Here is an 18,237-nt window from a genome sequence, read left to right as displayed (position 1 = left end):
AGCGGCGGGATTCGAATCCACACTTCTTGACTGCAGGTTAAGTACGCTAGTGATAACGCCACACTGGCTCGACCTGCCGACGATTTGCCAAGATGCCTCATAAAGATAGAAAAGATACCACCCGCTCTGTCCCTCTTAATATTCTTTCGAACGTGTGTTTTTTCATATTTTTCTTCTACCATCATCATCATCCTTAAAACACACATCCGCAAACGCCTAACAACAAGCTAGTGATTCAGACGGTGATTCGGTGTGCTGCGCGTTGTTCCTCGTCTTTCTATGTTCAAATACGCAATCTTGTGTGAAGTTGAAATCAAAAACGTGAATGCAATATTCTAGAGCTTAGTGCACGCTGGGGACCCATATCACTGCACTTTGATTGTTTGTAAGGAAAAGAAAAAACGAGAAATCCAATAACGATTTCCACCACTTCGTACCCTTCAGCATCTGTGGGATTCCCAATAGGTTTTAAAACTCGTATAGCGCAGCGAGGAATTTCTCAATTTGCGTGAAACATGACCCGTACAGTTCAGTGATTCCTAGTGCTTAATGAGCTGGCTTTTCGGTTTAGGCCTTAGAAACATTCCTATACACCGCTTAGACTATGACAAAGGCTTGCATTTCCTCCTTCATTCATTTTCATTCATTCATTGACGAAATCAATTTCTTCTCTCTTTTTTTACATTCAAACCCAAACTCTAATGGTTTTAATGATTTGCAACATAAGACACCTCAAATGCAAATTCTGATCCCGCTTTTCTTTCCTTTTTTTTTTCTTTTTTCCAGCTATGGTTAGCCGGCACGACTCGCTGAAAGTTCGGTTTCAAGCTTGCTGTAACGCAGTCACACAACAGGTATATATATAATGAGGTGTATAAATAGCTAGAGGGGGTTACATCGAAAACAAAATGTCGACCAACATGTTCCTAAGTTTGTTCCTAAAGCTACGAGGGTCCTTCAAGGCAAACGTTTAGTTTGCCTTGAAGGACCCTCGTAGCTTTCAGCAATCTGGATATTTGGCACGTGCATCAGGAATTTCCAATCAGGCGAGGTAATTTCATCCACAGACTGCTCCTCTGGTATTGATCACGCTAAGTTTTGTCCTCGCGACGTAGAACCCTGAACTAAGTCTGTCACGCACCTAATCAATCCGCATCTCGTGCCTGCTATAAAAACGGACGCTAAATGTTGGACATTTAATTGAATCATATTAAAAAGCAGAAGCATACTTGTCACAATTAAATAGAAAGCGTAACTGTTTTTCATTACTTTGTGAGATTCGTATGTAGCGTTAGGGCAACTTCGGGTATTTGCGTGTACAAAGGCGGGTATTTTTGTAAAAGGGTATTTTTGTAACGTGACTGCCCTTTGTTTAGCTTTCCATTGTCATTTTGTGGTGGTTTTCTGTCCTTGTCACTATTTCAGTATTTCGAGCAAGTCTTCTTATACTGTACTGACGACTAACTGGGTGGTCACCAGTGTTCCAATACTGGCACTGGCTATGTTTCATAGCTGTTTTTCCTGGGGTTTACTCAGACGTGCCCTGTAAAGCAAATATCAGCACAGTTCTCTGTGAAGTCTGCCCAGGATCATGCTGACACACAGGCAGGCTGACACTCGGCAGTAACATGCCATCAACCAACCTACCAACCAGATCGATGATTAATATGATATATCGATGAATAACTGACACGTACGCTCGTGTGAAACCGGCCTTATGCAGTTAAGGCGGGTTCCCACTGCCGGGCGCCCGCTCCTGTTCTTAAAAGGGCGACCGGAGAACGGCAAGAGTGTCCACACACAGGCCACACGACGGTCGCCATAATCTCGAGGTATCTGGAGGAGAGCGAGGCTTGCGTCACTTCCGTCTGCGCTGTCCGGCCAGCTGCCCAGCCACTGATCTCTATGTATAAAGGCTGGATCGCGCATAGGAGAGGGGCTCGTGGAAGAGAGGTGCGGCAACCGGCCGCCATGTTGGAGGGCCTAATGGCGCCGGCTGCTCCCATAGGAAACAATGGGAAGCGATTCGATTTGGAGCATTTGTTACTCTTTAAACGCTCCTCATTGTTGATTAGCACGCATCTTTCTTAGGAATCAGTGTGCTGGTGTATTCCTACCGTGCTTCAGCGGTGTGTCTGTAGTTTTCATGGTAATTACGTTCTTTTTCTTCTCCGCTTCCTGTACTCCGAATATGGTGTCGTTAGTTACGTGCACGGGAAGCATAAAAATAGAGGAATTTGGTGAATGACAACTTAAATTTAATTCCTTTTGCTTAGAAAGGGTTTGCACTGTGTTATTGTAAGGTAGTTTCGTTTGTGTGTGGTTTTCGGTTGTTATTGTGTGTTCTTGTGTCTGTTATTGTGTGTGTTTGTTATTGTGTGTTCGAGTGCGTGTTCTCGTTTAGCCTTTTCCATAATCCATTGACATTCGTATTGAGTCCTACGAGTGTGTTGCAGTTGTTCAGCTGTCGGCGCAGTTCGTTACAGAAATTCGAAGCACTGTGCACGAAGAGCGCATGACGTAGCAAGTGCTGCAAGAGTGATTGCACTTGCGAGGTTAATGCCGCAGTTTACTTCCACCCTACCTCACAAACGGCTTGTTTAAAGTGATACCCAGTAAAATTGGATAGAATTGCAGAGTAACATCAGTGCGAACATGACATGTAGAATTTCTAAATTAATATTACAACACTCGACTTCTACGGCCCTTAGTCATTGTCATTGATTGTTGAATACTATGATTCTTGAGAGCTTCTTTCGTAGTCGTGGTCTGTCATTCACGTTTTCTGTGTGCTCCTTTGCAAGATGGTGAAGTCGAATCTTGCCATAGCAGTTAGCTATAAGCTTTATGAGGCGAATGACGTGGTTTTCTTCTGGAGAGCACTCGAACATGTGCTCGTAGAGGGTAGGGAAAACGTTGTGTCTCAGAGATGTGGACCTAGAACCTTGAGTGCATCAAAGGCTTCCTGTGTGAAACCTGGTTCGCCGTGTATAGAGCTGTACCACGACCTAAGTGTCGCCTGGTGTGGAAGCGAAAGGTTAAATGTCTTCCTGACGTACTCGTATGCCTTTGCAGAATAAAACTGGAGAGTGAGCGCAAAGCTACGCAGTGACTGGGGATACTGCTCTCTGCTTACTTTTCCAGCTTTGTCCTGTAGGGTGCGCAGTACTAAATCTAGCTGCACATCAGAAAAGGTTCCACGAAGCATGTCAGTGCATTGACTTGATACGAGAGATTTCTTCTCGAGATCTTCTATAACACTCTCCGCAGTGAGTACCTTTTTCTTCAGTCTTCAGGCATTTTCTTCAGAGTGTTTCAGCTTCTTCACGTTGTCCAGTGCTTCAACGATGTCTATGTTCCTTTTTAAGGTCCGTGGACTCTCTTGCACTGTGTATGTGTGGTCAGCAGCAAGGTTATGTGAGGATCGCACTGGCTGAGGTGACAAGACCCCTGGACCTGCAGCCCACGATGGTCCTGGCTGTGAAATCTCATGGTTGACGTCCTGCTCTACCTCTATGTTATGTCTTGTTGGAGGTGGTTTTCTTGGCTGTGCCCTCTGTGATGGAAAGGTTAATTAATTATTTTTAGAAGCTGTTGTTCATGTGGGATAAATGACAACATTTGTTAAATTCAGCATTTATTTCCACATTTCTTGCACATGCCAGGAACTGAGGTCATGATCGAGGTCAGTGGGCACTGCAGTGAAAACCTAGAAATTATTATTTTTCCTTCATTATTATTTATTTATTTATTTATTTTTGCATTGCATGAGAAATACCTAACGAGCTAGTATATGTATTGGTTCCTACAAGCTCGAATATTACGCCACAGGACCCTGACCTTATACTAGGACTGTCTTGAATGATCAAATTAGGGACATGACTCTGCATTTCTAGGTAGTGAATGTAAAATTACATTGCGAAGAACCATAAAAGCAAAAAGTAGTAGTGTCAGTTCAGTCCAGCAAGTGCAATGTGAGTTCGCAAAAAAAAAAAAAAAAAAAAAAAAGTGTCTTACAAGTCTCCATGACTTTGCACCCAGAGCACAGTGCACAAATTCAGAGCTGTTGTGATCACCACCAGCTAAAACTGAGAAGTTGTGGAACCTCAATATAACAGAATTTTGTTTGCAAGCTATTTCTTGCATTGTCATGAACCTTAAAGATGATGACGGAAAGCCTAGCAGGGAATGTAAATTATTTTGTACCATAAATTTTGTCGCATAAGTTTTGTTGTGTCATGTATGTTGACTGATGTTTCACTTCTGAAGACTTGTACTGAGCTTGTTGGATCAACTACCACATTCAGAATTGCTGCACATTACACAGGTTCCCTTGTGTATTGTGTTTACTTTCAGGAGGTGCTGTGGAAAGTCAAACTTTGTAGGCACAGCATCACTCTTGAGTCGCGCAGTTTGCCCTGTACGATCGAAACAGGCCTCCTCAAAGTGTGTGCTGCAGAACACCGAAGATTTAGATGGGGCCCAATTTTTGCGATGCATCTTCTGCACCCACTTCTTCAGCACGGCTAGGCGACTGTGAGGGAACCTGTATAGCACAAGCACATTGTGTAGAAAATACATAAATAGAGCAGCCAAACGTAATTTCTTAGTACCTAACTGCACCAGCGAAGTAGCTGTGCGAGCAAGCGCGAGTGTCACATACATGCGATACGAATAAACACTGTTTTTCCTCAAAATAAATAGCTTACCTGTGAAAAGTTAACCCCTTTCGTCTGTCCGTGCGTGAAGTGCACTGAAAACTGCAACAAGCTGGCATGGCATGCCCTCTAATTTAAAGGAAACAAAAAAATTGCGGGCAGCCGCGCTTAACTAAATGCAGACGGCAGTACGTGTTGGGCCCACCAATATGGCGGCCGGTTCCACGCTGTGGAGCACCCTACGCGCGATCCAGCCATATACTATACAGATCAGTGTGCCCAGCTCTCCGTTTCAGCAAACCGCTGTGCTTTCCTCCGTAATCGTCATGGAAGAAAACGGAGTTCTCGCCACAAGCAACGTGCTCCTGTTCACAACAACTACATGAATAACGATGGGATGATGTGTCTTTATGGGGAACTATAGCGTCTTACAGTGGCGTTAATACTTCGGAAAAGACGATTAGAGCAGGCACTCCACCGCATGCGGCGTCACTCTTTCCCTGTTAATTCCCACGTCGACTCCTTCAAACGTGTACCTTTGTTGTTCGGGTCGCTTTTGTCGTAGAGATATCTTTAAGTCCTTAACCCTTTCCAGCAGTAATTCCAATCGCGATCTGCCATGGCACGCACTACGTTCACACGACAGCGAAAGCAGCGTGTCCACTACATGGTTAATGTGGAGAAAAACAATCACCGCATTCGTAACCGAAAACAGACGCATTCCTCTCCTTCGCCACGACTGGTTGCTCTTCACCTGTCCAATGGCGTCAGTCGCGCAAGGAGCGGCTGCTTAGACAGCGCCGGAGAATGGGCCTCCGGCGTCTTCCAAGTGACATTTCTGCCGTTGCGGGCTCCTGCCTGGCAGTGGCAACGCGCCTTTATGTTAAATGTCACGCGAAGGCGCACGCCCGTTGCTTTCCACAAATCAGGAGAGATAACGGTATCATTCACTCTAACAGAACCTCACCGCAAGATTAGCTCAAAGCCAACCAATAACATATCAACATCACTATAACATCATTCTCTCCCATAGTTTGTTTAAAATGACAAGCGTACGCCTTTTTGTGACACGTTTGCAGTTATGTCACAAAAACACGTACGCCCCGCGATCTAAACAAATCAGGAGTGATAACGGTATCATCATACGCAATGGTTGACCTTCAGCGTGTTATGTGCTGAAGTTGTTTTTAGGCTGTGAACAGGAAGCGATATCATTTAATTATACAAGATTGGCTCTATGGGTAACGCAAATTGGAGACACAAGCAGCAAATCGATACTATCGAACACATTCTGATTCCTTGTCGCGCATATAATGGGGAAAGAATCCTCGTTTCGTGCATATGACACTGCTGAAATTGTACGCTCAACAACGTCCTATACATCTCAGAGGCTCCCTTCACTCAGACACTCTAAAACGACGACGAGGTGGTAAGACGGTAAGACGTGCACTGTGTTGTTAGCTGAATTCTTTGGTTTATAATTTTTTCACTTTTCGTTACTTGTAACTCCAACTTTCTTGCTGAATAATTGGGCGCGAAGCCGTGTCTCCCGTTGAGACACCGGTTAAGCTAAAATGTGCGACAACCAAGATGATCGCATGTTGGTGTTCAAAGTGCGAGCACCGCAGGGGTACTTTGGATAATATGTGTTGGATGCGCTTAATAAACATATCACGCCTGGTAAAGTTCGTGGTGCGCAAAATCAAGGGTATTGTTATCAGTGATGGCCACTAACTACTTCTACAGTAGCTTAACTATAACTACTAACTACTTCGCGATGGAGTAGTTTAACTAGTAGTTAAACTACTTTTCAGGGGAGGTAGTTAAAACTACTTCTTTAACTACTGCAATGTATTTTAACTACATCTATAACTACTTAACGTTGTCCATCATCACCAATCCCATTCTATAGTGTTCTTGGACACCTAAATATGAATCGCAAGCAGTGATAAAAGTGAAGATTTAGTACACATGCACGGCACAATTGTTCTGCGCCTCCATTCCCATCAAACAAGTAGCTCTCAAGGTAAAAGTCTGAAGCACAATCGTGCCGTAAAGCTTGCGGCAAAATCGGAAGTAGTTGGCGCCTGCAGTAACCTAACTACTGTAGCTAACTACTCGAAATAGTAGTTTAACTAGTAGTTGCCACTACATTTCTGCAAGTAGTTGATACCTACTTTTTTAACTACAATCAGGTAGTTTAACTAGTAGTTTAACTACACGTAGTTAACTACTGGCCATCACTGATTGTTATTATGAGGTGGTAATGAATGATTTGGAACGAGTGAGGTTGCTTAAGGAGGAGGGATCGGTTGTGATTGGGGAAGAGAAAACTTTGATGCGTTTTATTTGGGAACAAAGATGAGGAGGGCCACGGTGTTCAGGTACCCCACTGATTATCCCGACACAGACCTAGAGAAGGAACTAGGGAACTACGCTGTTGTAATTAAGGCACAGTGGCAGAAGTACGGCGGTGACCTCGAGGACTGCAAATTCGTCACGTTCTTCATGTTGGTGGGGGGGGGTAAAAAAGTGACATTTACTTGGTAAATTTCCGAGTTCAGTTCGCAAAAATTTACATAATTAAACTGAGGTTACATGACATGCACATCAGGAGGTGGCAAAAACCTAGTAAGAACAAATGCCGTTGACCGCATGATTCTACGTGGCGTAGTTTTATTAGAATTCAATGAAACGTTTCCTGGGACACTCTGTATATCGGGCAGGTAATTAAGAAGCAGAAAAGATTCTATCGATTGGTGGCCGCGGGAATTGTTTATCAAGTTTTTCGTAATAGGTGTAGGGTTCTTCATGAAGGTGACTCTTGCAGCAAGGCGAAATTCAGAAATATCGTGAGGTATTATGTGCGCATATGTGGCTTGGGAGGGAAATGTTAGGGTTGGGGACGCAAAATTTCTTCAAACCGTGGCAGTGCAAAGGCTTTATGGTGGTGGACGGGATCATCAAGTTCCACATCAGTGAGTAATACCCCTCTCACACGGCATACCGAATGGCATTCCCAACGAATGACAGTCGCACCGAATGTCATTCGTTTATCTTACATCGAGCTACACGAGGAAACAATGTCATTCGTAAATGATGTCAGTGTCGATAATTAAGATACCAGGGCCGAACATATGAAGTACTATAGATAGATATTTTTTATTCAGGTTCTCATTTACACAGTGCCGAAATTTTACATGGGACATGGTCAAGAGCAATACCAATAGGCGCTAACATACAGGGATCAAACGCTGGTTGCGTGTAATTGATCCTGATTGAAGAAGTGGAAAATGAAATTAATCGGCAAGGAATAACAACATAACACACAGAAGCAAGTAATTGGGGGGGGGGGATATGTTTATTAAAGATAAAGAAAGGGGGAAAGGTCAGACAGGCCAAGGCCGACTTGCTATTCCCAAAAAAGAGAAAAGAAAAGGAAAAAAGAAATAGAAAAAAGAAGCAAAAAAGGAAAAGAAGAAGTGACAGGGGACGATGTGGTGGCTGATGGGATGCCTCAAGGCTCAAAGGCTGCTGAGCAGCCCAGTGTCCGTTAGGTAACGCAGGAGGGCTAGGTTGATTGCCCACTGTCTGGAGTGCCGAACAGGTCCCAGCAGCGTCGCCAGGGAAAGTTGCCTGTGGCCTAGGGAAGTGAGATTTGTTGCGAGGACGGCTCGGGGGCCGGCGTACCGCTTGCAGTGCACCAAAAGATGGCGTGTGTCGGCGACTGCAGCACAGCAGGGGCACATCGGGGACGTCCGTCTATCCATCTTAGAGAGGAGCAGCGGGGTCAGAGCAACATCGAGGCGTAGGCGATGGAGGATCGACCCCTCCTGTCGCGACAGCCGCTGGGAGAGGGTGAGTTCCTGCTGGGAGCTGGGTGAGTGTGGCAGCTGCCCCGTGCGCGCCTCTCCCTGCAGCGTCAGCGCGGGTATTTCCCAGCAGGCCGATGTGGCTAGGGACCCATTGAAGGCACACGCTGTGGCCGGAGGCGGTGAGACGGCTGTATGTCGTGAGGGCTAGGGAGCAGATGTCTGTGACGATCTTGGAGCAAGGAGAAGATAATATTTGCAGCGCCACCTTGCTGTCCGTAAGCACAGTTCAGTTGTTTGGGGGCCTCGCTGATATAAGTTTCAGGGCTTCATTGATGGCGGCGAGCTCTGCTTCGGTAGAGGATGTCTCGTGCGGAAGCTTGAGCGCTAGTTCGTAATTATCTGAAGGCACAACAACGGCTAAAGTTGAGGCGCCCGCGGAGACCAACGCGTCCGTGTAGACCGCTATTACTCGGGAGTGCACGTTAATTAGCTTAATGTACATATCATATAGCTCAATGATTAACAAAACAACTTGACTATTTTCTGACCAGACGAGAAGGCAACATGTAAACAGTTCATGCGACTCAAAATCGTGTAACCTTTGTCCACATTCCTTAACCTTGATATGAGCGATATGAAGTGGTTTTTGAAACGTCACTTCAAGCGAAGTAATTTCGAATTCGCTTTTTAAAGGTGTATATCGATGTGCTACTTTGTACGTGTACTGGTAGTGCATTCCATATTCTAACCGCGAAATACTGAAATGAAAAGTACCCGTAATTATTTCTTATTTTGGGTAAACTTAGTGAATGAAACCCATGGCTCATAAGTGGGACAACACAATTTGTATTTCTTAGTGTCACGAACGGTATAGAACAGAGACCACACCTTAACTTGTAAACAACCGTACATAACATTACCGTGCATACGCAACGCTCTTAGTTGAGGAATATTCAATAAACTAAAAGCGAAGGTAATGCTGTCACGACTTCCTACTGAAAACAAGGCTCGCAACGCTTTCTTCTGTGCGAGACGAACAGGACTAATCGTAGAATTATATGTTAAGGCATATAGCATTCAATTCCATAACAAATATGGCTTTGAACAAATGACATATAAACCGTACTGAGAACGGATAACGGAAACAGAAACCTCAGTTTAGCTATTGCGTAGGTGCCCGAATAGACTTTTCTGCACACATGTGATACGTGTTCGTGCCATGATAAGCTCTCATCAAATATTATTCCCAGCAGTTTAACAGAAGCGCGTCTATTAATGACGTGGGGGCTAAGGTGCAGATATGAAGTGGAAGAGCCCATTGCCATTTCATGGGATCTAAAGATAACGCAGGACGATTTGGACGGGCTAATCGCCCGTCCAAAGTTATACAGGCATACAGTATACAAAGTATACAGGTACATTAGTTATTTTTTTCTGTTGCTCGAAACTAACGAACCATTAGATTATTGCACAACACCGTTGCTTTTTCAAAGACGCTTATGCCTAAGTACCATAAGCAAAGACAAGTAAGAAGCTATTTGCACCGCACTTTGCAACTTTGCGGTGGGAACGAGGGCAGTTCTCCGAAAAATGAGCGGAAGTCATCCCCATATCATCGTCATCATGTATTTCTCTCTCTCTCCGAAAAACAGTCTTTGATCTTCTTTCCTTCGTGTCGAAAGTTATCAAATTTGTGATAAAATATTGGAGTACAACTTTTCTTTCGTTTTGCATTTCTTCAAACGGTTTATCGTTGTTCTTTTTGCTACCTCTCTACACTCGAAAACAGACCTTCACCGCATAGCTCGCTCCTAACCAATCATCATCCCGAGTGACATCGTGCTTGCCCCTGATTTGCTGAAAACGGGGGGCGCACGCCATTTTTGTGGCATTATGCAGTTTATCATTGACACAAAAATGGCGTACGCCCCCCTTTTCATCAAGTCAAGGGAGAGACCGTTGTCATTCGGGATGATTGGCTAGGAGCGGTGGCTATGCGGTGAAGTTCTGTTTTTAGACCCCCCCCCCCCTCTGTTTTCACAGTGCACTGCGAGGGTACGCTGTCGGTGCGAGAGGGAAAAGCGAATGAGCTCCCCGAACTCATTCGCATGTATTGCCATTTGATTTCATCGTGTGGCACGAAACCAATGTCATTCAGTGCGAATGTCATTCGCTGGGAATGACATTCATTTTGCCGTGTGACGGGGGCATAAGTATGAATGAAATTATGTTTCTCAAGCATTGTACAGCTTTCTAAGGAGGGAATTCGTAAGATATGCAGGGTGGTTTAAATGTGAAGCACTGCAGTGTTGGCACTCCTCGAGAGTATATGATGGGATGCTGCACTTCAGTGCGATAGTAATGTGGCAATGTCTTAAAGCAAAATCAGCTGGCCATGACCCCCCAACACAGTTTTTAATTGACGTCAAGCGTCTCGTAGCGTCACCACCTCCGTTTTAAAAGTGAAGTTATGAGTATAGGGTTCCGCGTTTTCGGTTTTTATTTTAGGGCGGATTCGGCGTATGCTTTTCGGTGGTTACTGGTTTACCCGACTGTTATCGGCGAATAGAAATCACAGTGAAATTTCCACACGCTGCGGTGGCGTTTTATGGCTAACTAAAACGTCAACGGACATTTTTCACGACCATCGTATTTCTGTATGGTTTTCTGATCTGCATCAACAACTTGCTGGGCATGTGCAGCAATTTACCTCTGTCATGCCCTGGAATGTCTCTCTGTATTCGATGTTTTTTTGATGAGAACCGAAGGAAGGAAAATTTACCCGGCGTATGTTTTTCGGTGTATTTCGATTAAAAGAGAAAACACGGATCCCTAGTTATGAGAAAGGCAAAATGTCAGTGAGCTCGTATATCGTGCGTGATGACATTTGTCTCATTGTCTTCTCGTAAAAGCTGTGCATATGAAGGAACTGCTTTACAACAACGTCAGCCTATCAATCACACGTAACAGAGGTTATGTGGTACAGCTCTCTGCAACGTTAACTTAGCGCAGCGGCGGCTGGCGGAGCACTTGGGAGGGACACCCTGTCGGCGCTAAGTAGAAGCATAGGCAAAGAGCGTTGTGAGCTATCCCACTCATGCTTGGCGGTGTTTCTCGAGAAGCAGACGCTCCGCTAGGAGGAGGGTTATCGTGAGGAAGAGGAGGAGGTTTCTCGACAAACACCCCCAAGCACGAGTGGGATAGCCCACAACGCTCTCTTCCTATAGTTCTACTTAGCGCCGTTAGGGTGGCTCTGCAACTGCTCCGCCAGCCGTCGCCGCGTTATAGTAACGCTGCGGAGAACTTTTGCCGAGAGCTCTTGAGACAGAGCTGCTGGGACGCCGGAGGGGGTATAAAGCCACTTTACACAACGGACTGGATCGGTTACCGTCTGGTGTTGATATGCTCTGAATTTTGAATTGTCATTTAATCCAGGTCGAACAAAACCAGCGTGCCAGTTCCAACGCATACCTAAAGTTCACAACCGTGGCCGGAAGTCTGTGCCACGTTTGGAAAAATAAAATGTGGAAACAAGAATGCATAGGTTTGACAGCTGACACACTCGCGTGTCATACGAGACAAATGGATAGCGATTTGTCATCTTTTTTATGAAGTGGCTGTTTCCGTGAAAACAATTTTCTTAACACATACATAATGGTCCACACGCAACTCGGCTACAACTCATCTATCTTTTCCTCTCTCTCTTTCTCGCTGTCTCCCTCTCTGTCATCCTCTCCCCTTAAATATTTGTGTTTGAACTGATATAATTGGCACGTGCATGTCAACATCAAAATTACAACTCTTCCAGCACAGTAAGAATTCAATGAAGCCTAATACGAATGCAACTCTGTGTGTTGCACTTCCTATTTTTCTCCACTGAAGGATCATGCAAAATTAAAATATATTACGTAGCCGCTGTTGCTTGCAGCACCCCTAGCACTAAAAGTCCTATTGCGAATTACAGCTGTGCGGAACAAGGTAAAACGTGTACGCTATACACTAGGGGTGCCGAAGTGGCGGCCCGCGTGAACCCCCGAGCAAAAAAAAAAAAAAAAAAAAAAGGATCGGGCCAAACTTCATGAACAGTCGTTGCGTTATAATTGGGCTTTGTACTCGAGCGGACGAGCGGGGCCGGTAGGCACATGGCAACAGCGAAGACGACAAAAGTAACACAAAGAAAGCCAGGGAGCGTAGACCGTTCAACCTTTAATCACAACCAACCTTTAATCATAAGAGGTTGAAAGTTCGACGTTCCCTGTCTGTCACTGTGTTGCTTTCGTGGTTTTCGCTGATGAGTCTCTAAACCTGTCCGTGCACCTGATTTTTACATTAGTAATATTAGTAGCACATTCCTACCGCAATTTCTAAAAAAACCCTACGTGGCCGATTTGTAATATTGGTACATTCAATGCCACCAGAAACGAACCGGTTCAGTCGAGGCTCTCCCGAGTGAATTTGAGCTAAGATTTTCCGAGTGCAGAAGACTTGAAACGGAGAATTCTGGCAGGCCGTTTTCAGCAGTTGTTGACAACGTTCCTGATGATTAACAGATGGAACTGATTGACCTGCAGTGTGACGCACGGATAAGAACAAGTCCGCTGAAGTTGATGCGGATTCGCTCTATTCTTACGTTGGACGAAAGTATCTGAAGATACAGGGCCTGCAAGTACGCCAGCGCCACGTAACGGATGCTACTGGGTTGACCTCGCGCCTAGCGAATGTTCGCCACCTCCCAGTTGGGTCCGCCATTGCTCTGGCGTGCGGGGAGACCCAGCGAGGGGAGATCCACCTGCTGTTGCTATTCAATCTCTGTTGGCGATGTTTTGATCAGTGCGTAGCGCGGCGTAATCTTTTAGTTTTACTTCTCGATTCCGATAAGACAGAGATTACGTCGAGCCACGCACTGATCAAAACATCGATAGAATAGCAACAGCAGGTGGGTCACCCCGCCTGCCAGTGTTACGAGAGCAATGACGGACCCCACCGAGAGATGGCGAACGTTCGTCAGGCGCGTGGTCTCAAACCCAGGAGCATCCGTTGCGCGGCGCTGGCATACTTGCAGGTCATGCGCTCCCGCGATACTTTTAAGTGTGGCTGACCCTGTACGTATGTTGTCGCGGACAAACCTGTCCATGTTCGGTATAACATGCGTCTAATAATAATAATTCGTGGTTTTACATCGCGAGACAACTGTGTCAAGATATGCCCGAGGCAATACAGAGGGGAGTGGCTAACATTTATTAGTTTAATGTCAATATGAGCAGCATACAGAGAGATTTACACGTACGCGTACGGTTCTTATTCCCAAGAAACTTGATGCAGAATCTCGTGTGCTACTAAGCAACTACCGCGCCATAACATTGGCGAGCGTGGATTACAAAATACTTGCGGAGGTACTCACTGCCCACTTTCAGGAGTTTATGCCCTATGTTGACTTATGACTGTTATCAGACTTACGGAATGAAGGGGCGTACAATATTCACAAACGCGCATTTGGCGCGATCGGTGGTCGATTGTTGCAACTTCTTTGGGCTATCAGCGGCATTAGTTGAGCTGGATCTCGAAAAGGCATTTGACCGAGTGAGTCACGCCTTCCTTTCTTGGCTACTTCGTCGCGTGAACGTGGGATGTGTACTGCTCAAGTGGGTGCGATTGTGCTATCGGGGTGTTACCACACAGTTCCAAGTCAATGGAAGCCTTTCGAACCCTATGCCTGTGAGGTCTTCAGTGCAACAGGGATGCTCGCTCTCTCCCCTCCTCTTTGCCCTTTACATTGAGCCGCTGTGCAGATCGTTTCTGGCAGACCCGCATGTTCGCGGTTTTCGAAGGCACGCATTCGAAGTTAAAGTTCTCGCTTATGCAGATGATGCAACGTTGTTCTGCAGAACAGTTGGCAGCATCTATCGTGCAATATGTCATGTGCGAAGGTTTTGTGATGCTAGTGGCGCTCGTATTAGCTGGCCTAAATGCAGTGGATCCTGGCTAGGGCGGTGCGATTGCACGCCGAGCTTTATGGCAAGCTTGTCATGGTCTACGCAAGCTCCTAAATACTTGGGAATTGACCTCAACTGTTCAAGACGATCACGGCCTTTTTGGACTTCTTTCTTGAGTCGCCTGCGTTACCTGATGGCAACCTGGAAACCTTTGGACTTTTCCATTTTCGGTCGTGCATATGTGGCAAATACGTTTTTTGCTTCTCGCAAAAGTTATTACCTGCAAGTACTCCCGTGCGCAAGAACACACATTAATCGAATCCAGCGGGTCATTTGCACCTTTATATGTAGTTCGTCGTATGAACCAATGAGACGTGGAAATCTGTTCCGGCCCGTCAAACTCGGGGGGTTGGGATTGTCCTGCCTTTTCGTTCGTCAGTTGGTCTGGCGCGTGTGCTTTGTACGCGACCAGCTACACTCTTTCCTCCAGCACTGCACTGCTGCCATCCTTCGTGATGAGCTACCGGAACTGTTACTGTCGACAGTATATGACACGCCTTTGGTTGTTTGGGGCTCCTACAAAGAGGTAGCAGACTCGTTCAGATTCCTCCTGGCAAGGTTCTCTAGAGAGTTCATCTTTGAAACGACTCGGAACCGCCTCTATCACGCTCTTCTGGATTCGCTTTTTCCGCCTCCAATGTACCGTACGATATTTGCACCCCAGCCTGGTGGTGATGTTCTCTTGCGTGTACGGCGCATGCCAGTGCGTCCAAAGGTGAAGACTTTCTTCTAGCGGTTACACACTGCAACGCTACCGCTTCGTGCGTGGCCACGCGACAGAGGGTTTTGGGTGCCATGGAATAATTTCAACTGTCGTCTTTGTCCGCTTTGTCCGGAAGAGGAAAACATTGAGCACGCTTTTCTCTATTGTCGAGACGCCATCTTCTTTTGGGACGTTTTCCAACGTGTTTTCGTTAGCGCACTTTTTAGTGTTCACATCCTCTGACGAAACTGCGCACACGTGGCTGAACATCATCAATCTCTTACGAACGGGCCCCGTAGACTACTAATTTTGTCTTACTAGTCAGTCCTGCCCATGTCTTCATGCTCCTACTTCTTCTACGTGTCCTTATTATACTAAGCTTACTTTTCCTTGTTCATGTGGGGTTTTGTGTTTGTAACGTTTCGCGACGCTTTTGTAACGCGCAATACTCTCATTTTGTCGCCGTATTATGTTAATGTGCAGCAGTTTTCAATGAGTTGTACATAATGTAAATATTGTTAGTCATTCACTCATGTCATTCTTGCACGTAGCGCCATGAACCATAATAAACGTAAAAAAAAAAAAAAAAGATTTAGCTCAGTCGGTAGCGTGTTCGCCTTCTGATCCCGAGGTGACGTCAGCAACTTGGTGGCAGGGTACAAGTTGCTTAGACACGCTTTCATCACACGTCAAAGAACCCTCAGGTGGGCAAAAGCAATCCACAGACCGACCGCTGTGGCATCGCTCAGGATCTCAGCTGTCTCGCGACGTAAATCCCCAATTATTATTATTACTATTTAACCACTCAAATTCACGTGTTTTCGATGTCTGTCCTAGTCGTATTAGCGAACGAAGGCGCCTTTTTGGCAGCCGTTAAGCTTAGCACGGCGGTTGAGTTCGAGATTGTGCTGTGATCAGTATCCCACAGGGAGGTTGCATATTCCAACTGTGGAATGACTGTCATTGAGGGACCAACTGCGGGCTCGCGGTTCCTTCACTTTCACATCGGGCAACTACGTTAAGAGATGGTTGTGCGTCATACTTAACGTATTCTGTATTCATGGTGTGGCCAATAAAGTTTTTCTTCCCTCTTTTTTTTTTTTCGCTACAAACAAACAACAAAGTTTTTCTTCACGCTGAACCCCACAGCGCGTTATCCTCTCTAGCATTACATCATAACTCATAGCAGTTTTGCTCCTACATTTGACCCATATCTGCAAACCATTACACGCAATTTAAATTCCGCAGTTTCTTAGAAGTTCAACGATTGCTATCGAATTATTTGTTTGCTTTGTCTTCTTTTTTCCTGGTAACATCACTGCTGTATAATTCATCTCTCAGTATTTTATGCGTACTTTTCTTTTGATTTCAGTGTTTCAGGATTTGATGTTATGAGAGTTATATTATCTAGTCTGAAGAAGAGCCTTCGCTCGAAACGTCACCCCCCATTTCTTTGCTCCCCTCTTCGGTACACCAGTTCCCCCCTTTTTTTCTCTCTGTGTACGTGTGCCTGACAGCCCTTTTGGTTTTTTAGTGTTATATTATTCGCCACTTGTCTGTCGGTTCCAGCCCGCAAGGCTAGGCTGGCCAGAATTGGTTCTGTTATACTTAGTGTGCAATAAATTGACACACCGTGCCGAAAGGAGATATCAGTATACATTCTCTGACACTCATGGCATAAAGTAGGCAGAGTTAATTCCGTCCTTCCTTATTTCTCTTGACGGCTATGGCAAGAACTTAGCAAGGGAACAGAGGATGTATTAGGACTCTAAAAACAGGCTGTGGTGGTGGTGGTGACGAAAACCAGCTTGCCGTTGTTGGCCTGACTTATGTGGGCAGCGTCATGATTGTAGCCAGGGTAAGATGAGATGATGTGATAACAGATGAAGGAATGACGACGGCCGAAATTCACTACCAGAATTGGTGAGAAGTCCGAGCGGTACTCATAGCCTTTGAGCGAGGCCAGATTCCTGGAGAAAAGAGGTGAGGCTGCGAAACAGAACTTCACCGCATAGCACGCTCCTAGCCAACCATCATCCCAAATGACAACATTCTCTCCCTTGTTTTGATGGAAACAGAGGGGGGGTACGTCATTTTTGTGTCAGTTATGAACTGCATAATGCCACAAAAATGGCGTACGCCCCCCCCCCCCCATTTTCAGCAAATCAGGGGAAACAACGATGTCCCTCGGGATGATGGTTGGTTGGCTAGGAGCGTGCGATGCGGTGAATTTCTGTTTTCAGAATGTAGAACGAAGGATGTTGCATTTGGGATGAATACAAGACAGATTCAAGTTCAACCATTCATGTTCCCAGGCAACTTGAGGCTTTCCATCATATTCACCAGATGCCGGTGCCTCGTACTTGTGTCGTATCTATGTATGTGAATGAGAAGAAATGCAGGAGAGAGTGTGTGATGAGAGTGAATGCGTGTCCCGTCAGTCAAATGAGGCTCCTTGGCAAGTCATCGGAAAGCAGATGCAAGCGTGGTCGAATTGGTCTAGGCGCTCGACAGGGTAATCGAGAGATGCGGGGTTCAAATCCCGTCGCTGTGTGGCTTTTTCGATGACTGACATATTTCAACTGTTCCCGTGGTTGTTAGAGAAAACAGGGGACCAAAAAGCACAGACTGAGAAACAACGTACACACGTCAGTAAATGACAGAATGGCGTAAATGCAGGCTAGCTGGTGGATAAATTCCATGATAGGAAGCCTTCGTGTCCTCAGCCCTCAGAAGCCTTCGTGTTTCTGTTTGTTTACGTGTCTTGCCCATCGCTCAGGCTTGCCTATCATGGAATTTATACACGTCAGTAAATATTTGGCTATCGGCAGGCGATCTAAAAAAATAGTGAAACTGAGCAGCGTACAGCCGGTAGTGGAGGTGGAGGTGTTGGTTACAGTCACTAAATAAGCTTATTCATGACTCTAGCGTTGGTGTTCGACAGTCTCATTACCGCAGTAGAAAGTACATGAGGGTGATACCGGACGATCTGCTCTGATTAGTTCTGTTTGCTCTTCAGACAGCGGAGGTTTAGGTCTCTTCCGGTATGTACATCGATAAGAAATGGG

General features: G+C 45.6%; 1 protein-coding gene across 3 annotated transcripts in view; it reads right to left on the bottom strand.

The window, feature by feature from the left end:
* Positions 1 to 18,237, bottom strand: part of LOC135377600 (dopamine receptor 2-like) — a 343,978-nt gene that overhangs the window by 305,164 nt on the left and 20,577 nt on the right. Inside the window, exon 2 of one of the 3 annotated variants that reach the window (XR_010418155.1) lies at positions 3,631 to 4,546. The exons of the other annotated variants lie outside the window; for them this stretch is intronic. The gene's annotated coding sequence lies outside the window, so the exon portion shown is untranslated. Of the gene's footprint in view, positions 1 to 3,630; positions 4,547 to 18,237 lie in introns of those variants that run through there. 3 annotated transcript variants of the gene reach the window in all.

The sequence above is a fragment of the Ornithodoros turicata genome, chromosome 1 (assembly GCF_037126465.1).
Source record: "Ornithodoros turicata isolate Travis chromosome 1, ASM3712646v1, whole genome shotgun sequence".
NCBI lineage: Eukaryota > Metazoa > Arthropoda > Arachnida > Ixodida > Argasidae > Ornithodoros > Ornithodoros turicata.
Note: the sequence above shows the minus strand (reverse complement) of the source record. Positions and strands in the feature narration are given on the sequence as shown.